Raw genomic sequence first — 13,949 nt, 5'->3', positions numbered from 1 at the left:
CCCAGAGACAAGAGAGTCTGGGTAAATCTGGGTGAGATGGAAGGGGGTGTTGTTACCCAGAGCCCTGGGTATTGCTCTTTTGAGTGGATGCTCACCAGGCATAGGAAAGAGGGCACCTGAGGCCAAGGCCTGGGATACACAGGATAATGCAGTGCTAGATAGCATGACCCAGAAGAGTTCTGCATCCCGAACTCTCTGTGGCACTGTTCTTATGAGGGGCAGCTATCAGAGCAGAAGGTCTGGTGTCACTGGGCGTTGATGCTGTGAGTCAAGGCGTCCTCACCCCAGCACGCAGCAGAGCAAATCGGTGCTCCTTAGAAAGCAGTTTGTCAGGATCTGATAACACAGACCATTCCGCTATACCGCACCTTAAACAGAAAGCAATGGGAGGATACTGGCATTTATTTGGGAAGAACAGAACACTGCCGTGGAACCATGTGTTCTTCCAGGAGGGAGAGACAGGGGACATTTTTAAAGATAAGAATGAGGGTTGCTTTAGATATTTTAAAGCAGTAATCCTTGGTCACAATGACAATACCCATGTGGCACCAGCCCCAGGTTGAACAAACAGTGGCTAGGCAGAAACCCTTGAAGAAATCCTTTCTGGATGAGGCTGCTCAGTCCACTGTACAAGCTTGTGGCTCTGGCAGAGTCTTTTGGGGTGGGCATTATCAGGCACGGTGTTAAGAAACTTCCTTTTATAACTTCCTAGGTTTCTGCCCTCATTTTTAATACAAGCAAGCACCTTCATTTTGATTCCTCCATGTTAAGCATGTCCCAACCTTGTCGCCATCACCAGGAGGCACAAAAATATCTAAAACCATGGGACCTGTGTTTCACCCAGCTGGACATGGTCCATGCATTCTGAGAAGGGAGGATGGAGAGAGAAATCGTCGAAGATTCCTACAGAGTGAATACATGACCCAAAGCACGTTAAAAGGAAGCTGGCTGTAACGTCCCTTGTGATAAGTCTCTGGGTATGGAAATTTTAAATGCATGTAGCCCTAAACATGTTATTATCTACATATATATGTAGGGGACACTTTGAAGAAAAGCGGAAAAATGATTAATCATCACAGAAGACGGACCCTGGCTGCTCCAGGTAGAGACCAAGAGGCATGAGCCTCTGTTGTTCCCTCAGCTGACGTGGAGGGTGGTATTCACTGCGTCATTGTCATTCAAGCAGGAGCAGGACTGTTTGTACCTTTTGCTATTCATGGCTGGTTCACATTGAGAAATCACACAGGCCTGCCAGTCTGTGTGACATTGGCCTGTGTGGATTTGGAGATAAGGGTTGAGGACACATTGATTCTCTTAGGCTATATATGGAATTTGAACTGGGCCTGGTGGTACTAACCTGTAAGCCCAGTTACCTGGGAGGCTGAGGCAGGAAGATCATGAGGTCAAGATCTGGTTGGACTATGGAATGAGTTCAAGGCCATCCTGGACAACTTAGTCTCAGAAAGTAAACAGAACTGGAAATGTAGCTCAGTGGTAGAGCATGTGCTAGGCATACATAAGACCCTCGGTTCATCTTCTTTGCTATCAGAGGGGGACAAACAAGAATTTTGATACCCTAATGTTGTTTTTCCTACTCTGAAATGTGTTAGGGTGTTTGTAAAGTTTTAGGTATGTAAATAAGGAAATACAGCTTTAAGAAAAGAACTGTGCTAAATATCCATCTTTTTTTTTTTTTTTTTTTTTTGGTTTTTCGAGACAGGGTTTCTCTGTGGTTTTGGAGCCTGTCCTGGAACTAGCTCTTGTAGACCAGGCTGGTCTCGAACTCACAGAGATCCGCCTACCTCTGCCTCCCGAGTGCTGGGATTAAAGGCGTGCGCCACCACCGCCCGGCTAAATATCCATCTTTTAAAGAATGTTTTATTTAATGTGTATGAGTGTTTGCCTGCATGCATGTGTGTACCATATGTACAGTGCCTGCAGGCGCTAAAAAAGGGTATTAGATCCTCTAAAGCTGGAGTTACAGATGACTGTGAGCCACCATGTGGGTGCTGGGAACCCAAGCCCTCTGCAAGAGCAGCGGGTGCTCTTAACCACTGAGCTGGCTCTGCAGTCCTGAAAACTCCATCTTTTTGCTCTAGGTTTTTGCCCCCATGTTAATCCCAAAGATGCAATGATAGACTCAAATCATCATTATCAAATTAATTAAAGCAAGCTTTGTTTATTCGTGTACACAGGCTGCTTCCACCTAAGATGGGGTTCAAGAGGTCATCACTAGATGTGAGGAAGACAAGGTTTTTATAGCTCAGGGATGGGGGGATTCCAAATGTAGGGGTGTTACCAGACAAATATGTTGGGTTACAAGAGCAAAATATAACACCCTTGTTGGTCATAACAAGGTAGCCATAACAACAAATGGTTATAATAATCTTTGAAATAAAGGTAGGGTTGCAAGATGGTTATAACAACTTTTTGAAACAAGAACATGGTTGCCATTTCCTGGAATAGGCTGTACAGAACCATTTGTTGTTAAGGTTACAGTTACGGCATAGCCCAGTTCTTGAGAAACAGGTTTAATCATAAATAGGAATGAACCTAGATTGTCTTTACTATAAGATGGCTTTCCAGCCTAAGATGGAGGCAGGCTGTTCCATGACCTACTCTAACTTTCCAACTCAGGAAGCACACTGTGCAAAATAATCCTGGATTGAGCACGGAGCAGTCAAGATAAAATACTACTTGGAAGACAACATGCTCTTGGGCATCGTGGGGATTTCCTTTGCTTGCAGAAGGTCAGGCTAGAGGCTGTACCTGGGTCTTCCCCAGGGCAGCCGTGCATAATGGAGGAACCTGTGAGGAGAGCTCATCAGGGACCAGGGTGATTGTCCCAAGATCCTAGTGGGGAGCCACCCTGGAACTGGTGCTGCACAATGAAGTAGGGATCAGACCAGAGTCGATGGGGAGATGATGTTGATAGTTCACGCAACCAATGGCCGCAGGAATGAGTCCCTTGCCTGGGGACTGTATGGTCTGGTGTGGTCTCTGCTACTCTGCTTGCAGGCATACCGACTGACTGCAGGCCTCCTGTGGCTAGTTCTAGAGAGCTGGGGGTGGGGGCATCAGCTTTTCAGAACCTGCAGGCTCAGCAGGCTAGAGTAGGCAGGCAGACCACGGTGGGGGAGAGTTAAATGTTCATTGAGAGATGCTGGCAGCATGCTAGGTCATGTGGTAAAATGCATCGAGCTGCTGGGCACCTCAGCCAGCTGAATGCTGAATCTGCCTTTGCTCGTTCATATGGAAGCACATCCTTGCAGTGGCTTGTAATTTTCTAGTTGAATGACTTCGGGGTGGGCCCACTTTGGAATGTAATTACCCATGCACTGGAAGCTGTCCTGAAGTCCATGCTCAGAGGAATGGACAATGCCAGACATTGCGACAGTCACCAAGGGCTCATCACCTGCAGACGCAGCTGGCTTGAATATAGTGTGATGGCATTCTTACGTTCCGAAGGCCTAGGAATTGGGAAAAACTGCAGCTTTTTAGTGAATGTCCTAGCAAAATACAAAAGACCTGGCTGGATTCGTTGTGTGCTGGAAGTGGATGCTCTAAGCAATGATAACTTAGTCCTAGGGGGGGATTGTAAATTGGAGCTGCTTAAAAATGGCCGTTTCAAAGGTGGACCCAGTGTGGCTGTTTAGGGCACACCACTGCAAAGGGCTCCTAGGCTGTCTGGGTTTGGTAGGAAAGGGAGCTGTGGTTGCCTAGTGATGTCTGCTCCAAGTTAAAGAGGCTGTAAGTGATTAGTGATATCTGCTCTGAGTGATTTAGTGATGTCTGCTCTGAGCGATTAGTGATGTCTGCTCTGAGTGATTTAGTGATGTCTGTTCTGAGTGATTTAGTGATGTCTGTTCTGAGTTCAAGAGCCTGTGGTTAGTGATGCCTGCTCTGGGGGCTCATGCATCACATCTCAGTAATCTAGCATTTTCTAGGCCTCCCAGATCCCTGATGCGGTGCTAGGGGCTTTCTCCAATGTTCTCTCCTTTGTTCCCAGAGGCAGCAACTCTGGAAATAAGTAATGGTGCTGTTTCCACAGGAAAATGTTCATGGAACAATGTGAAGGAATTGAAAGCAGGAGGCAAAAATGAAGTACACAACATAATTACAATTAATTACATGGTGATTTCTACTTATGACTATATAATTGAATCATAAAAAACAAATTTAAATATATATAGCAAGGAAGAAGCTGGAAGGAAGTAGATCTAGATACTCACAGCGGTTAGATTTTCTTTCCTTTATGTCTGTCTTTATTTTTCTGCAATGACCCACATTCCTTTTTCAAGCATACATAAACTAAGTGTGAGTGGGTGTGTGCATTTAAAAAATATTACATATTTGGGGATTTTGTGGCATTTTTTTTACTTCATAAATTCATAGGAGACATTAATTACTCTTCCTGACTTAAATTTGAAATAGTTATAAAGGGCTGCTCCAAACTGCTGTTTTATCTGGGGCTGAGATCTGGACAGCGGCTTTTGCCATGGCCTCCTCCAGTTCTAATGCCTTGACCTCAAAGAGTGAGCAAAAGGTGAGAGTTCACTGGGAATCCAAAGGCACCTGCTGTGGTTTGAATATATGTCCCTGAAGAAGGGAAGGCTTCCTCCGCTCTTCTCAGCCCCTCTGTGGAAGCTGCTGGGTTGGTGGTCAGAGGTCTTCTGGGCCAAGGGCATGCCCTTGAAGGATCCTGGGACTCCAGCTCTCCTTTTCCCTCTTTTGTTCATGGCCGTGAGGTAAATTGAAATGCTTTGCCCATTTGTCTCCCACCCATGACGTGTTGTCGCTGGCTAAAAGCAGTGGGGCTGTGGCGAGCCAAAATGAACCTTTTCTCTTCTTAAGTCGATTACCTCAGCCATGTGTCACAGCACCGGGAGGCTTACTCAACATCAGAGCCTCAAAGAGGGGCATTGGGCCGAAGATGGCAGTGTTTGCTTATGACATAATCTCATTTGAAGACATTTAGAAACTTTCAGTAACTTCCAGCAGAACTCAGGAGGCTTGGCTTCCGTGGAGCAGGAACACGCTGTCAGGAAGCAGGGAAAGAACACTGCCATCTCAAGGACCCTGCGGTTCCTAGTCTGTTTCAGTATTCTGCTGCAGAATGCTGGAGCCTGGATATTTTGTAATGGAAGGAGGTTTGCTTCAGCTCATCGCTGTGGGGATCCAGGAGCACAGGACTGACTTCTCCTCGGCACTGTGGCCTCAGAGGAATCATGCCTTTTCTGGAGCTTTAGGGGGACAAACCTTATTTACAGCTTATTCAAGCCTATGGGATTCCTAATGGGGAAATGAACTGTGCCCATGGAGGCCCAACCCTGTAGCTGGTATATACTTAAGCATTTAACACGGTATCATTTTAAAACTGGAATTATATTTGTTATAACACACGTGGATTTCTAATGTTTTAATAATAATTGTGGTTTATTAAGAGTCAAGCCATCTGCATTTCCGAATCACCCCCTTGGTGCCACCATGCCTAATCTGGTTGCCCTTTGCGCCCCCTCCAGACACCACAGGGTGCAGACGGAGGCTTAGGTAACCTGCACTGAGGGAAGCTGGGCATCCAGTCAGGTGGAGGTCACCTGGAACACTGGTTGCCTTGCTTCTTAGATGAGAGCTGCCAGAGCTAGCATGTTGCAGAGTCCCACATTACAGCCCACACAAGTGCCTAAAATCGGACCCGCAGGTGTAAATTTCTGTGGAGAGGAAACTAGATGAATAGATGGCGATTTAGTGAGTGGCTTCCAGAGCCTTATACAGCAAGGGGGAGGGACACACTCTTCTTTGCCCTTGACAAAAATAAATAAGTAAGTAAGTAAATAAAGCAGTTGTAGCATAAGGAATTTCTCTAAAAAGTGAGGAAGGAGACTCTGCTAGTCTCTTGAGTTTCAAGTTGACCCAAGTAGTTAAGTGTACTGTTCCCTGGTCTTAAAGGAGTCTACAGTGGTGTCATCCATCAGACCAGCAGAAGGCACCTAGCCCATGTGTCAGAACTGTGCTTGCTGCATGTAGAAATAATCAGGAGAGGCCCAGGAGCTCCCAGTTTCAGTACGAAGGGGAAAGAGGGCAGAGAGGAGGCAGGCATTCTTAGCGCTCTAGCATCATGGATAGACTCTTCTAGAATTTCAGTGATTCCAGGGAGACTCAGCCCAGAAGGTGGAGTGTGTGTCAACCTCCCCTTGCCTTCTCCTTCTGGGAACACTTCTGGGGACCAGTGTGTGCACATCTGAGGGAGCAGAAGGGAGCCACACTTTGTGCTAGGCTATCCTCTGCTGACTGTTGGGCACTGGGAAGACGGCTGGAGGTACACGGGGACCTCAGCTGCACTCTCCAGTAGACAGGGCACAGCAGGAAAATGGAGCCTCACACAGCTATGGCTGTGAGCCCCAAGGTCGCTATCAATGCTGATGTAGATAGAGGGGTGCAATGTATATGGTCAGCAGGATTCTGCCTGCTAAGTGCCATTGTCAGGGTGACTGTTCAGTGTCTTCCTCAGTGACCTTTGCTGACTTCCCTGCCTTGGACCCTTCTCAGTCTTCTGTTTCAGTGTTGGGTGGCAGTTGAGAGCGCACAGATTGGGTGGATAGGAGTATTAGAGGCAGAAACATCCAGGCCAGGCTGCTGCGGGTCTCAAGTGCTCTGTTTTGAAAGTGTATTAAGTGGCGGAAAGCTTTCAGAAAACTGGCTGTGGTTCTGCTATCATTGCAATCTTGTTTTCTTCTTGAAAAAACGCCTCTGCTTTTTAGTAAGAAATGAAGGTTGGGTTTCAGTCGGATGATTCATGTAATTCCTGTCGTGTTTGCAAAATCTCAGGCCTCCCTTCCAGCCCTCAAGGCCTCTGCCTTTCTTTGTTCCAGCCCCCGTCTCCGCACAGCTCCACACTTGCCTTGAATGCCCCAGTGCTGGTGGTTCCCACCTGCACGCTTTCCCTGTTCAGTTTCTCTATAGAAGTGTTTGTCTGTGTTGTAAACAGGGTCGTCTGTGGGTGACAGGAGGCATTTGGGGCAGATGGGCTTTTGGGAACTGGGTCCTTTTTTTGCATAGTTAAGTAAATAACAGTAGGAGATACCGCTAGGACTTGAACAGATGCTCTGAGAGTTCTGTCCATTCGCCCATCCTTCCTTCCTTCCTTCCTTCCTTCCTTCCTTCCTTCCTTCCTTCCTTCTTTCCACTGTCCTTCTTCGCATACCTGGTCATCCATCCGTCCACCCGTCCGTCTCTTCATCCACCCACATGGCATTTATGACTCAGAGGCCATGCTCCTGGATAAGGGATACCAAGATGAGTCTGTGGAGTGTGGTCTTTGTCCTCAAGGAACAAAGGATCTGCTTATACCAGGTCCTGACTGATGCTGGATGACCCAAATAAAGACAGAGGTTTTTAAGGCCTGAAGGGAGTGATCATCTAGTGTGGGAAGCTACTGAGGACTTTCGTGTTCATAGGGTTAGAGGTCAGCTCACACCAGGTTGGAGGGCATAGGTCGAGTTGGTGCAGGGAAAAACAGATGTATGTCTTGTGTGGTTGGAGGACAGGGTGGGAAAGGGGAGAGCAGGGGCAGGAGGCCAGAGGAATAAGTGGTCAGGCTGGAGTAGGGTGGGCTTTGTAGCCTGACCTGGTCACCCACCATGACATGACATCTTCTTGTGATTCATTTATATGGTGTTCAGGAGGGCAGACTTGCAGCCAAGGCCTGGACAGGTGCCAAGGGAAGCGGTCCAGTGCCTCCCGCCTCCCCTGGCATCCCATATCCTCAACAAAGGACCATGGCTGAGCATCAGCAGAGCTGTTTGTGCAGACAAGGCAGGACCCACAGCAACAAAATTTAGGTTGCAGAAGAGACTGTGTCCAAAGCCTGTTGACTATATGAGCTCAAGCAAGCTCTTTGGTTAGACTCTTTGAACCTCATTTCCCCCATCTGCAGAATGGAGATCAAAACCTCATGTGGTGGGCTTTTCTTTTCTTTTTTGAGGGCTCAACGAATCAACTCGCAATGATATTCTTAGATCAGCACAAGTGGCAGCTGTCGGTATGGCTGTCTTACAGACCTATCCCTCCTCTCCCGTCATCATGCCAGGCTCCTCAACCTATGGTCTCACCCCTTAGTGAGATCACTGGTACTTATCCGGGTAGCAGAGGCCAAGTTTATTTCCATTTCCTCTAGATTGTGTGGCCCTTGGCAGGTGCGGACCTGTCCTGATCCCCTGCCCTGTTTCTAATGGGAAGGCCTGCCAGAGGCAGGGAGGCGGTCAAGCCTCCTAGAACCCCAAGGAGGGAACAGGAGTTAAATTTGGATTTTGGCAGAGTCCGGAAGGAGTCCAGCTCACTCTCACACCTGAGGACCAGAGACACATCTTTGACGTGTTGTACAGCCGTAAGATTGGGCAGCTGCAGTTTAAGAGGTGAATGATGAAGCAAGCAGTTGAGTGGATGGGGTGCTGGGGAACACACAGGAAGGAAGAGCACACATCACCCTCCTCAGGGGAAGCCCTGGCGGGGTGGGGGCAGGCGCTGGTTCTGTGCTTCCCTGGTCTGGGTAGGAATGGGCGCTGTGTCCCTCTGCCTGCCCGCTCCCTCCTGACAAATGAGCAGAGCATCTCTCCCATCCTACTGTTTCTCCCCTTGTCCTGGAGCACACGTGTGGGCGGGATGGAGCCAAGTCTCCCCACCTAGTGCTAGGAGGGCATCAGGCCTTGCTCCACAGATAGGCAGAGCAGGTGAAGCAGGGCCCACCCAGTCCAAAGTCCTGTGGGGAACAGAAGGGAGGGCCCTGGTTCTTCAGCCTGGGCTCCATGTCCCCAGGTGACTGTGGTTGCTGCCTGTTGCCTGACTTCCCAGGGGTCTTGCTCGGGCTCCTGGAGCAGGTGGCTGGTGAGGAAGGATAATACTGTGACAAGTCTATGGTCACAGGTTGTTTCGCTTGTCACCTAGGGGTAGGGGAGGCAGAGGAGATGCTTCAAAGGCAGAGGGTACTCAGAGCCTTTGGGCGCTTTTCTGGGCCTGTCTTAATTAGGGTTGCTACTGCTGTGAAAAAAACACCATGATCAAAAGCAAGTTGGCGAGGAAAGGGTTTATAAAGACAGATGCGCATCCTGAATCACACAGTCCACTGAGAGAAGCCAGGGCAGGGACTCAGAGTGGGTGGGGACCTGGAGAGAGGAGCTGGAGCAGGAGCCATGGAGAAGTGCTGCTTAGTGGCTTGTTTATGGTGACTGGCTCGGCCTGTTTTCTTGTGAACCTAGGACCACAAGCCTGAGGTGATGCTACCTACAAAGGTCTGGGCCCTTCCACATCACTCAGAAAATGCCCTATGGGCTTGCCTACATCCTGCTTCTATGGAGGCAGTGTCTCAGCTGAGGCTCTTTCCGCTCCGATGACTGTAGCTTGTATCAAGTTGACAGAAAAGTAGCCAGCACAAGGCCCTTATCTCCTTCCACCTTAAAAACTCAGGGATTCCCTTGTCACAGGTGTAGAAAGCAAGGTCTGTGGAGGCCTAGGAGTATGCTGTGGAGAGCCCTGAACTTGAGTCTAGGTTTTCATACCTCATGTGGGCTGCACATCTACGTCTCCTTTACCAGCAGCGCCATCCGAGGTGTGCGGTGGTGGGCTCATCTCTACTTCACAAGACTCAGCAAGACTAGACCACCTGAACCCTTAGGAAGGGGCAAGTTCACTGTGCTTGGGAGGAAGAGCCTTGCCACCCAGTGAGGGCTCACTCGTTCTGACAAGCTTTGAGCCTCTGGCTCCTTTATCTCAGGTTCCAAATGGTTTCCAGGGTGCCCCTCCTCGCGGGGCTGTGTGCCAGGCAGGCCATCTGCTTCTGAGGCCTGCTGCCCCTCCCACAGCCACTGCCTTCCCCCTGAACGCCTGGCTCCCGTCTGGCTGCAGCCGTAGGGAAGTTCCAGGGGAAAGATCTATGCGGCCTCTTCTGCAACCTAAATTTTGTTGCTGTGGGTCCTGCCTTGTCTGCACAAACAGCTCTGCTGATGCTCAGCTATGGTCCTTTGTTGAGGATATGGGATGCCAGGGGAGGCGGGACGGCCCTGGACCGCTTCCCTTGGCACCTGTTCAGGGCTTGGCTGCATCAGCTCCCTGACAAGCATCCTCCTGGCTCCTGGCTCCATGATGCACAGCAGCCCCGAGAGCTTAGCACAGAAGTCATATCAGGTCACCACCCTGCTTGGTACCATTTCTCTTAGAGAAGCTTCCCAGCTCCCCCATGTTGCCCATACCTTGGAGCCCCTCCTTTCTCCGTCAGCACCACCAAGCAATGCCTGGATGCTGTTAGGCATCCTTCCTGTGCCTGAATTTCATGCACCTGTCCCTGTAATCGGAGCACTCTCATCAGGCCTGGGCTTTGCTTCTCAGATACTTTGTCCTAGGCCTTCCTTCGAAGGCCAGTCCACTGAAACCAAGTAGGGCTCTCCTGCCTGTTCCCTCATATGTATGTCCCCTTTTGCTGAGCATCTTTCCTGCTCTGCTTGGAAGCTGTGTGCAGCCTGAGGCAGTATTGTGCTTTTATCTCAGAGTCTCCCTGGTCTGGCTTTAATAAGCTCCCATACCTCTGGGCCATATTAGGTACAATGGTGATTTCTGTCTATCCCTGCTGAGGGTCAGAGTAGTCCGAGGACTTTCCTAGGGTCACCAATGGTTACCAACAATCAAACCAAGCTTGAGATGTGACCAAAAGTCTAAATAGGGTGTTCACAAGAGGCAGAGTCCAGCATGTAGAGCCAGTGAATTTATGGGAGCTACAAGAATTTGTGGGTGGAGTTAAAGGCATGTAGGGTACCTTAGAACAACTGCATCACCCAAGAGTTCCCTCCTATTGGGAATGACAACCTCATGGAAGCTGCACCATGGTGTCCCCCCTTCAGCTAACCTTCTACCTCTGGGCTCTGGCACCTCCTGAGACCACGTGTAACCAGGGCAGCATCATATGCGGCTGTGTGGGCATAGCAGGAAGATTCTAGGCTCTTATGTGAGGGTCTGATGACCCTTCTTCCACTTCTCCTCTGAGGAAATGGTCACAGACCTGATCTTATAAGGGCGTCTGTCAGGTAATGACAACTTCTCTGACTTCTGCATCGCACCAGTCTTGTGGGCCCAGAGAGCATTGCTCCCTGCACTGGGCTGCCCTTCCTCCTAGAGAGCATTGCTCCGCTGCACTGAGCTGCCCTTCCTCCCAGAGAGCATTGCTCAGCAGCACTGGATTGCTCTGTCACAGATCTGTTCATGCAGAAGTTTGATCCCAATGCTCTGTGAAACCCCAAAGGAGAAGCTTGTGAGTGGCGGCAGCTTCCAGGGGTGACTGTGGATGTGCCGCTAACAATCCTGGAGCTGGGGGCTGGCCCTTCACTTTAAATGACCACATAAAAGTAGGACCATGGACGGAGACATAAAACCACTGGGCTTTAGCGAGGCATACAGAGGGAGTTCTAGGGACAGTCGCAGGCATGTATGTAGAGGAGCCGTACCCCAGGAAAGCCAGATGGCAGGGGGCCACAGGCCCTACTTTATCCTGTGTTCTAAACCTGAGACTGCCATGACAGAGGAATCCAGGCCAGGTATACTGGAGGAGTTCTCTTGCAAGGTGTCAGGTCCTACACCGCTGCCTTGGGCACTGGCATCACAGTTGGGAAGATCACAGTAGAAAGGCAGGCAGGGCCTCTGTGCCCAGAAGTGACAAATGGTGATGGCAAGCGCTGGAGGGAGCCCCTTGAGTCTGAGACCTCAGAGCGGAGGAAGCTGAGAGGTGAAGAAGGCAGGCAAGCAGGAAGACTCAGCAGGTGCAGTGGTGTAGGTGTGGACGAATACGGAAGGCGGCCCTTAGGCCAGCTCAAACCTGTTTGGGAGAGGGGGCTGTGGGTATCTTTTGAACTGAGTGTCTAGGGACATCCATTAATAGCTGAACACCAGCTGTGGGGAGTGCAGTTACACTAAGGAGATGGTCAGGCAGGAGGCTTTCCCAGCTAAGCATGCCCTGATAACATGCCCTGACTGGCATGTCGGGGAACCTGAAGGAAGCTAAAGCAAAAGCTCCTGAGAGTAAAAGAGAGGAAGAAGGTGGTGCTTCTGAGAGTTTGTTCTGTCATATAGATGATCTCTGAAGACCCAACAAACAATATAAAATGTATGCATGGTGTGTGTGTGTGTGTGTGTGTGTGTGTGTGTTTGTGTGTGTGTGTGTCTGCTGACTTGTCAAAATGGGTTCCATGCAGATCTGAGACCTAGAGCTACGAATAGCCCACTTTATGTAACAGAGTAAAGCTTGCCCACCAGATGAGTCCCCACTGGGACTGCGGTGGAGTGGACAGGTACAGAGAAGTCGTCGACCCTGCTCCCATTACGGACAGCCACGCAGTCAGTTTCTTCCCAGGAGGTGACAGCAGTAAGCTCCTGAAAGCTGCGTGCCTTTGTGGACAGAAGCCGTGGCTCAACCTGGGAAGGCTGTGACTTAGAAGTAGCTGCTAAGCATCCTCAGTGGCTGCATGTTTATCTCTATGGAGTCTCCCAGAGCCTCCGAGCAGCATCTTGACCATTGACCAGAGCAGGTGTTTCTCAGCCTTGGCTGTGCATGAGCCATGAGGAGCCTCTCCAGCTCCAGACCAGTCACACCCGGGGTCTCTGGAGACGGACCCTCATGCCAGTGGTTTCAGGTGCTGCCCAGTGGTGCTCAGATAGGGCTGAGGTCGCGAGTGGCTGGAGTGACAGGAAGTTGTGCAGAGCAAGTGTCATTGCTGTCACGTATTAGCTGGGAGTGGATGCTGTCATGAGCGTGGAAACGGTACCTGTACTGTTCTTTGTGACCCCAAGTGACCCCTCTGAAGCCCTCTGCTGTGGTCCCTGGCAAGGAGCTGAAACGTTTGCAAAATCCAGCTTGACCACTTTTCTGTTAGTAACCATGGACGGAGTCACCATAGAAACCCATAGTGCCAAGAATGGGCACCCCTGAACCATCCCTTGGGAAGTGAATACCTTGTGAAGATGGGGGATGCTGGGATCCCAGGCACACACCCCAGCAGCAGAGAGAAACATGGAAAACATTTGTCTGCTCACCCCAGGAATGTCAAGCAGGCAGGTGTCATTGCCCGTTGATGTCCAGGTGAATACAGCACCTGCGTATCTGTGGAACACAACAGGTGGGGGAGCAGGTCTCAGTTCTCTAGGAAGAGGCAGGAAACACATATGCCAAAGGTGATTTTCTCGAATATTAAAATATGGAGCAGGGTGAAACATACCCACACTGTTAGCAGCCTGCATGGCTTGACTGGGAGGGACTGTGGAAAGAACCCAGCTTTTGAGTCGGTTGGTCGCTTACCCAGCCTGTGGGTAGGGGCTGGCCCAGGGTACAAGACTGGGGTATTTCGGAGGTCCACGCCTCAGCTGAGCTCTGGTGGCAGGGAAGTTAGGAAGCACACACACAGCTGATGCTGCCACTCCCTGTGGTGAACGATGGGGCTGGGCTATGCAGAAGGGCCTGCAGAGGGGCTGGGTAGGTTTTGTATTGAGTCCTATGGCCGGAGATGACAGATTCTGACTGGCATCTTTCTAACCTTCTGTGAAGCTTGGGCTTAACTTCTCTGAATTCTGCTGTCATCCGTAGAGACAACAACAGAGAATTAAAATCCTTCCATATGCAGTTGTCAGAGGGACTGACAGGCTCTAAGGCCAGATGCAATGGCGGCTGTGGCTGTCACCGTCATCATTATGGTCAGGAACTCCTCACCTGAAGGGGACTCTCGGGCTCTACTCTCGGTTTTCTGCTTGAAAACTGTGTTTCAGAATCCACGTGCCCTGTGCTGTCACCCAGAAACAAAGGGTCCTGGTGAGGGTGCCACCCACCAGGTGCTAGCTCCCTGCCTGACCCTGGCATAGGTCATGATGACCTATGACCTCCCATGGCCTCTCAGGGACTGGCTTTCCAGGTGAAGAGG

General features: G+C 50.0%; 1 protein-coding gene across 4 annotated transcripts in view; it reads left to right on the top strand.

The window, feature by feature from the left end:
* The window catches only part of Mgll (monoglyceride lipase), a 103,586-nt gene that overhangs the window by 22,470 nt on the left and 67,167 nt on the right, over positions 1-13,949 (top strand). The window lies entirely within an intron of this gene.

This window comes from Microtus pennsylvanicus, chromosome 8 (assembly GCF_037038515.1).
Source record: "Microtus pennsylvanicus isolate mMicPen1 chromosome 8, mMicPen1.hap1, whole genome shotgun sequence".
In the NCBI taxonomy this organism is placed as follows: domain Eukaryota; kingdom Metazoa; phylum Chordata; class Mammalia; order Rodentia; family Cricetidae; genus Microtus; species Microtus pennsylvanicus.
This window is presented reverse-complemented; position numbering and strand designations above follow the sequence as displayed.